At 40.8% G+C, this 8,671-nt stretch overlaps 1 long non-coding RNA gene across 1 annotated transcript; it reads right to left on the minus strand.

Moving 5' to 3' along the window:
• Positions 1 to 828: 828 nt before the first annotated feature.
• Positions 829 to 7,827, minus strand: LOC309701122. Its single transcript, XR_014274883.1, has 2 exons — positions 7,284 to 7,827; positions 829 to 1,724 (listed from the first exon to the last, which is right to left on the minus strand). It is a non-coding gene; the product is annotated as an uncharacterized lncRNA (long non-coding RNA).
• Between the last annotated feature and the right edge of the window lie 844 nt (positions 7,828 to 8,671).

The raw sequence follows: 8,671 nt of genomic DNA on the forward strand, positions 1-8,671 counted from the left end.
GGCCGGGTCATGGGGGCAGCAGCCTAAGCAGAGAGGCCCAGACCTCCCTCTCCCCAGCCACCTCCTCCAGCTTATCCGGGGGAACACCAAGGCGTTCCCAGGCCAGCCGAGAGATATAATCTCTCCAGCGTGTCCTGGGGCCTCCTCCCGATGGGACATGCCCGGAACACCTCACCCAGGAGGCGCCCAGGAGGCATCCTTGTCAGATGCCCAAACCACCTCAGCTGGCTCCTTTCGATGTGGAGCAGCAGCGGCTCTACTCTGAGCCCCTCCCGGATGGCCAAACTTCTCACCCTATCTCTAAGGGAGAGGCCAGCCACCCTTCGGAGGAAGCTCACTTCTGCTGCTTGTATCCGCGATCTCGTTCTTTTGGTCACTACCCACAGCTCGTGGCCATAGGTGAGGGTAGGGACGTAGATCGACCGGTAAATTGAGAGCTTCGTTTTTACACTCAGCTCCCTCTTCACCATGACGGACCGGTAAATTGAGAGCTTTGCTTTTACACTCAGCTCCCTCTTCACCATGACGGACCGGTGCAGCGTCTGCATTACTGCAGCTGCAGCCCCAATCCATCTGTCGATCTCCGGCTCCCTTCTCCCATCACTCGCGAACAAGACCCCGAGATACTTGAACTCCTCCACTTGGGGCAGGAACTCATCCCCGACCCGGAGTGGGCACTCCACCCTTTTCCGGCTGAGAACCATGGCCTCAGATTTGGAGGTGCTGATCCTCATTCCCGCTGCTTCACACTCGGCTGCGAACCGTTCCAGTGCCCTTAAAAAGATTCACTGTTAAAAAGAACTACGCACCTTGGCTAGATAATCAGAATCAGAATCAGAATACTTTATTCATCCCGAGGGAAATTAGGGGTTACAGCAGGCAGCACGCTAATGGCGCATGCGCACTCACAAAGGAACCTTCTGACCAACTTTACACAAACATCACATTGGGCAGACATGTCAGAAGGTAGGCTGATAGGAAAAAAACAACGAAAATACACTACATGAGGTAAGAGGAGGAGAAAAAAAAACTCCACTCAGACTGAGCTCCTAGTGGGAGAACAGTTTGATAAAAGAAAAAACACCTCAGCACAAAAGCACATGACTATCAATACACCATAGAAACACGAGACAAGCAACAGGGGCGGGTAAAGGGTAAGAGAGAGCCGGCGTAGACAGCGCATCCGGTCCTGCAGCATCTGTGCTGGTCCAGTTGACTGCTATCATCCCCGGTAGGGCACAAGCATCGAAGGCGTTGGAAAGGGAGGGGGATGAGTGAGTGCTTATCAGTGTAAGTGTGTGTGTGTGCGTGTCCATAGTTTAGCTGAGACAGTGTCCTTCGGCCTATCAGGCTAAGTAAACAGTCCTCCAACCAATCCAGGTGTCCTTCATGGGGCGGGAAGAATAGTCATCACACAGTCGTTATCAGGGAGTTGTTTTGGTGGGCTCCAGCCTTGGGCCTGCAGCTGGGGCCGTGGTGTCCAAATGTTGAATATTGTTGATTTCTCCTTTGTGAGCAGCTCGAATTCTAGCACTCTGAGGCTGGTCTCTCGATCTCCCGTTGAAGAGCTGCGAGCCTCCCCATGATGGTATCAAACTTCTGTTCCGTGGTGTTGTCAGTCTTTTGATTCTGAGACCTCACAACTGCAGTGATCCGTTCCGCGATGTTTTCCAACTGTCGCTCAAGGGTCTCATTTTGAGCAGGCCTCTCTAATGACCTTAAGGCTGCAATGTCAGAAAGGGATAAAGCAAAAGCACATAAGTCTGTCAGTCCACAAGAGTGGGCAAGATATCGCAAGTTAAGAAATCAAGTAAAAAATTGAATAGGCGCAAGAAGAAAGAATATTATCAACTCAAGCTCAAGGAGGCAAGTAAGGACAGCAAGAAGGTGTGGAAAGTTTTAAATAATATAATGGGTAGAGATCTTGCTCCGGTGGTGTCTCACATCTACTCAGGTGGTACGTTTATAAGTAAAGCTAAGGACATAGCCAATTATTTTGTGAATTACTACAGCAATAAAATAACAAATTTAAAATCTAATATCGTCTTATACAGGATGTTATCATGAATAATAAGCAATGCCTATTTAAGTTTGAGGCAGTGAATGTGGAGATGGTAGAGCGGTTATTGATATCACTTCCTGTCGATACATCCTCCGGCTCTGATAACATAGACAGTAAACTGCTCAAAGTTGCAGCCAAGTTATACATATATATTTAATAGATCTTTGGCATGCAGCTTATTTCCATTGCAGTGGAATGAATCGAAAATAATTCCCATTCCTAAAAACAAGAATGGCGTTTTTAATGGTGTCAGTAGCAGACCTATTAGTCTACTTCCCGTTCTAAGTAAAATTATGGAGAGGATTGTCTAATGAACAAATTCAACATTACCTAACACAAAATCAGTTACTCAGTTTCAACATGCTTACAAACCTGGTTATTCCACCAGTTCAGCTCTCATTCACATGACAGATAACTGGTATAAATATCTAGATAATGGGAATTTGGCCGGGGTGGTATTTTTGGATTTTAGTGCTGCATTTGATTTGATAAATCATGATCTTTTGATAGATAAACTTAAATGTTATGGATTTTCACCAGATGCTTTGTGCTGGATGGAAAGTTATTTGTCTGGAAGAAGGCAAAAGGTTTATTATAATGGTTATTTCTCGGAGGGCTGTGAAATGAACTGTGGTCTACCCCAAGGCAGCTGCCTCGGTCCACTTCTCTATTCAGTCTTCACGAATGATTTGCTGTATGTCCTGGATAAATCTCATCTTGTAATGTATGCTGATGATTCCACCATGTTTTATTCAGCCAGTGGCATTTTTGAATTGACAAGCGTATTACAACTAGATTTGCTGAACGTGTTTGACTGGATAAGTAAAAACAACATGATTTTAAACGTGTCGAAATCCAAAGCCATGTTAATAGGAAGTAGAGTACTCTTAGTCAACAGCCCACAGCTAAATCTTTCCATAGCTGGATCAGTATTAGAACAGGTCACCCAGATTAAATTACTTGGTGTTACCATAAACCACCACCTTTCATGGTCTCGGCACATCAACTCTGTTATTAAGAAAATGGGACAGGGCATAGCTATAGCAAGGAAATGCTCCTTTTATATTACTTCTTCAATTATGAAAGATGTCATTAATGCACTAGTATTATCTCATCTAGAGTACTGCTCAATCAGTTGGTCAGCAGCTAATAAGGCAGATCTGAACAGACTTCAGTTAGTCCAAAATAGGGCAGCCAGATTAGTGTAAAGGTGTTCATATTATACAAATATTGATAAAATGCACAATAAACTTTCTTGGCTTTCTGTACAAGCTAAATTATACTATGGCTTACTTGTATTTTTAAAGAAAGCAATACTGGTAAACACACCACACTTTATTTATGCTCAGTTGCAGTATCCAGATGAAATACATAATCATGCTACACGATTCTCAACTAACCACAATTTAGTAACTCCTCAAGTTAAAAGAAACTTTTTGAAAAACTCTGTTATATTTAGAGCATCTTTTCAGTGGAATAAGTTGCCTTATGCAATTAGAGAATTGGCTTCTATTCATAATTTTAAAAATCACCTAAAAGCCTATTTAGGCCATTTTTAATTTATTTGTAAATATAATAAGAGGGTAATGTCACTTGTAATGGAAATTGTGTATTTTGTTTGAGTGTTTTTAATATTTTTTAATATTTACATGCTTATATTTTCAGAATTGTAAAACCTTATTGTGGATGTAAGAGCCAAATTATGTGGATATTTTGCATCCAACTCATTGTGTAACATTTTATTCGATGGTACAGTATTTGATGGTTTGGGCCCCAGGAAGACTAGCAACCACTGTTGTGGAAGCTAATGGGGTTCCTTATAAATAAACAAATAAATAAACAAACAGATCCACTTTGGCCAAGTTTAAAATACGTATGTTGCATTATTAAAGATGTATGAGATGGTTTTGGATACAGAACAAACAAATAAACAGCTAAAGCAATAAGTTAGATTTTTACAGTGCAGCTGAAAAATACTCTCAGTGCTTCACTTGTTCTACATTTTGTCATGTTACAGCCTTATTCCAAAACTACAGAAGAGGATTAGGACCACTGAAAAAAAAAAGTGGGGATGCTTTGTGGTTGCTTTTAAACATATGTGGCGATTCTGATAAAAGAAGTCAGAATTCTAAGACTAGCTAAGAGTCAGAATTTGAAATTCAAAGAATTCAAAAAAAGATGTACCCACTTTTTTTTTTCCATTGGCCCTAATCACCCCCTTCTACACTCAACACCCGATAATGATTAAGTGAAAAAAGTTTGCTTGAAACTCTTTTTTCATTTTTAATGATGCAGATAGATGAATATTAACTTGTATCACATTTGTAAATGATAAAATAATTCCAATAGATTTACACGATACCATCAATCAGTCACAATCCATACAGCATTACTGACACAGCATCACTAACAGTCACTAACTGGCTCGCCAGCTGACACCCCCTGAGTGGTTATGTGTGATTGTGCGTAGAGGGCGTTTTCCCTTCAAAGCTAAGGTTTGATATAGTGAACTGTATTTTTGCATTTATGCATCTGATTTTTTTCCGACATAGTTGCAAAGTATTTACACCAGTTTATGGCTGCATTTCTGCTCTGACATGCGCTGTACACCATGGTACCTTATATATACAGGTGTGTGCCTTACCTAATCATGTCCAATTAACTGAATTCACCACAGTTGTAACATCTGTCAGATGAACATTGGAAACAGGATGCACCTGAGCTCAAAAGCTGTGAATACTTATGCACATGCTATATTTACATTTTTCTTAGATTTTAATTCATTTTTTTTCAGTTTGTCATTATGGGCTGAGGTGAGAAAATGAATTTAATCTAATTTGGAGTGAGGCTGTAACATGACAAAATGTGGAACAAGTGAAGCACTGTGAATACTTTTCAGTTGCACTGTATCTCTGCTTTAAACTTTAAACTGTGTTATATAATCATCAGTTGAGCCTAAATATTTCCAGCAAAACTCTCAAGATGATGTCTCTATATGTAAATCTTCCCGTCTTCATATTTAGTACACCAACAGTCACGTGAAAAAGAAAGTGCATTGCTGGTTACTGCAGTATTGTGGTGAAATTTACTGTAATGCACTATGTTAGACTGACATAGATTGTGATGTTCAATATAAAGTTATATCAAGGGTAACAGACAGTCAATTTAGATTTAAGGTGATAATGTTGATCAGATTGACTCACCAAAAAAAAAAAAAAAAAAACTAAAACTTTTTATGTTAACTTTTTAGTGTCTAGGGATGGGAAATCAGCCATAGCGCTCACCAAACATCTGCTTGCATCTTGCTAAATTCAATTGTCTAAATCCACAAAGAATTAGACAACTTGCTTACTAAGCAAAATTTACTGCAGCTCTCAACACAAGTTACTATGTAACTTATCTCTAAGAAATTCTTTTCCCTTATGCTTTGTTCCTACACTTGATCTTAGGGCTCCTCTACATGCTAAATACCACTCTAACCCCCTGGCTTTAGCAGAAAAACTTGAAATAATCTCTTTCTGTATAACTTTATCAGCATCTTACATTGTTTTTTTTGGGGGGGGGGGGGGGGGGGGGGGGGTTACTTTGAAAATCTGGATGTGAATAATTCCTAAGACTGACAGATGACACCAAACCTAAGCTTTGCTTCTATGTTATTTTTGGAGAGAAATAACATGGCAACCAAAACCTGCAGCTCGAAATTTTCTCTTTACAGTTGAAACTGAGACTTGCTTCCGACCACTATTAAGCTGTGCTTGAAGCTGTTGTCCTGTGAGCCACCTATCACGCAATCTGTTAACTCTCAGAAACTTGTCCTCTGATTAAGCTGTCAGAGTTTGCTCCAGTTTCCAAGTGCCTTAATGGTGAAGGAAACCGTACTCATTGACACTTTAACTTTCTTTGCAATGTCTCTGAAGGAAACACCAACATTTTTAAGTGTTATGATGATCTGTCTCTCTTCCATTGTTAATTGGCTTTTTCTTACCATTTTTATAGCAACACACTACTCTCTGCCATACAATACTGTTCAACTGATGCTCACGAACACGTGGTACCACAGTGTGTTCCAACACTGCTTTTATGCAGACAGAGGAAGTTGTAAGTAATCCAGAAAAGTTGGAACACCTGTAGGAATTAGTAGCACTAGCATCCAAGGCTTGATCAACCTCCATTGCTGCAGAACATCTTTAAATTATTAACCTATTTTGTGTTCCCTGTTATCAAGCTTATCATAGAACAACATCAGAGGTCTCTGTCCAGAGGAGCGCAGTCCTAGGAACAGCTAAGATACTGCACAGGACCCTCAAACTCCCAGGCCTCTGGTAGAGGACCCGAGCTTGAAGGATAGACCGCCCGCAGGAGCAATCTGTCGCTCATACAATCGAGCATACATGCTGTTACTCTCATTGGAGCCAAGGCTGGACTGGGACAAAAAATCGGCCCGGGCATTTTGACTAGAGACCGGCCCACCAGGATAAAGATTGAAAATGTGACGTCATTCAGGGGTAAAACCGCAAAGGATTCTGGGAACTTGTGGCAAGAGGTACTAGCTTTCAATTGAACTCAGTTACACAGCGATAAAAAGAAACCCAAAAAATGTCAAGAAGCTGTTGTATTATTAACTGCAATAGCCGGTCGCATGACAGCCACGGGAAGCCGACGGGTAAAGAGATCGTTTTTTTTTTTATCGGATTACATCGTTGAAGAGAAATTTTTTAAGCCATGTTTCCGAAGTAAGAGCCCACGGATGGTCTGGATATACCAAATATAACGTCTCAGAACACTCCAGCTCACATGTTAGTCTGCTCCAAGCATTCCCACAAAGGTCAGAGTTTTGTAGTAGTTAATACGTCTTTTTTCTTAACATAATTGGTGATATAGGTTACAAGTAAGTCTGGCGCTGAACAGAAATTGTCGCTCCTTTATTTATTGTGCATAAATAGTGAATTGTCCTGACACAATATTGCGTTTCGCTTCTGTTATTACCATGGTACACTGACAAAAACATATACTTTTATTCACAGGATAAAACAGTTGTTTTGTATCACTAATTGTCCAGTGCGATTACAACATACAATATTATTGTCACTGCTACATTTCTGTGATGCTACCAGAAATTATTTCCACTACTAATTAATTACCGTTGAGCTCAAAGGTTATATTAATAAAGGGTTAACGAATGTGTATTTATGACGACGATTTGTGAGACTGGTAAACTTACCTCTGTTCGTACGATGGTCTTTCGTTCTACACGGTGCATTTCAAGTTCCTGTACCCATCCGTCGGTAAACTGTACCTGGGCTTGTTGCAGTGACCTGAAGTTACTAAAAACTTCATGAGTGTGTGCACTCACTCCAAGAACCGTATAATTATAAATCTGAGCGTGGTGAAAGTTGGGCAGCACGCTAACGTCTTTTGTCCACTCTGTGTGCTCGTAAGGGTCTAACCCTTTCACACCTTTGATTTTTTCCTCGTATCTTTTCTTTGTCTTTTCATCGAGTCTGTCTTTGTACGGACCGGCATTGTTCTCCTTTTGTTTTGTACATTCCTTTTTTGTGCGGCAAAGAAAAAACAAGAAGGTATTGGAACCGGAGAATGAACGTTTTGCGGTGCTGCAAATGCTTCCATTTGATGCGGTACTTGGATTGTTTTGCCATGAGTTCCCGGCATGCAATGCGTGAAAATCACGTGATTGCTAAACAAGGGGGCGGGTGCATCCGGCCTCCTCGGCTGTAATTGGTTCAGCCCAGAGTCGATCATGACCAACTGGCCAATCCAACACCTTTCATTATATATACCCTTCCAAAAAAAAAAAAATAATAATAATCCATCGGCCCATAAAAACATAAAATCACTAGCGGCCCACCGGGCAAATGCCCGGTATGCCCAATGGCCAGTCCAGCTATGATTGGAGCTCTGTATCTTGTTCACTGCTTCTTAAATATCATAGACAATTTAACCTGGCATTAATCACCATCCTATGCAGACCTGGTTGAATATAAACTAAGTTGGGGTTAATGTTGGTTAGTTCTCATTGTAATGACTTAGTTGGTAAAAAGTTTTGTCCACTAAAGGAAGAAGTTCAAACCAAAGAGTTCTATTTGTGGAACAACTCCAAGCAAACTAGAGTTTTAAACTTCAAAATCCAATCTTTGGCTTGATTGACAACTGCTCTCAGCAGTTCATTACAAAAACAGCACATGACTGAGCACTTAGCACCAGCAATATCAAAACAAAGCAAGGGACTTTCGCAGATGACAATATACGCTTCTTATTATAATGTCGCTTTGTCTGTGATCTTGATGGCAGCCTGCAGCCACATGTAGTATGCAAACCAAACTCATTTGCCTTAGCATCTTCTGGTATATATGAGATGTGAGCAAAGATGCCTTATTTATGGATTTGAGGTAGTTGTCATGCAGAAAAAAATCACCGTAAATTCACCCCAAGTTATTGCTGTTCATTCATCTTTTCAAAGCATTGTCTTTCTCAGCTCTTGTGCGAGTATGAGACAATCTCCACTTGCCATGAAAGCTGCAGAATCTTCAGTGGCTCTGATGTTGTAGCAAATGAGCACTGTGGAAAAGAAGAGGCGGCTCTGAGAGAGAC

This window comes from Aulonocara stuartgranti, assembly GCF_965226115.1.
Source record: "Aulonocara stuartgranti genome assembly, chromosome: 23".
Taxonomy (NCBI): domain Eukaryota; kingdom Metazoa; phylum Chordata; class Actinopteri; order Cichliformes; family Cichlidae; genus Aulonocara; species Aulonocara stuartgranti.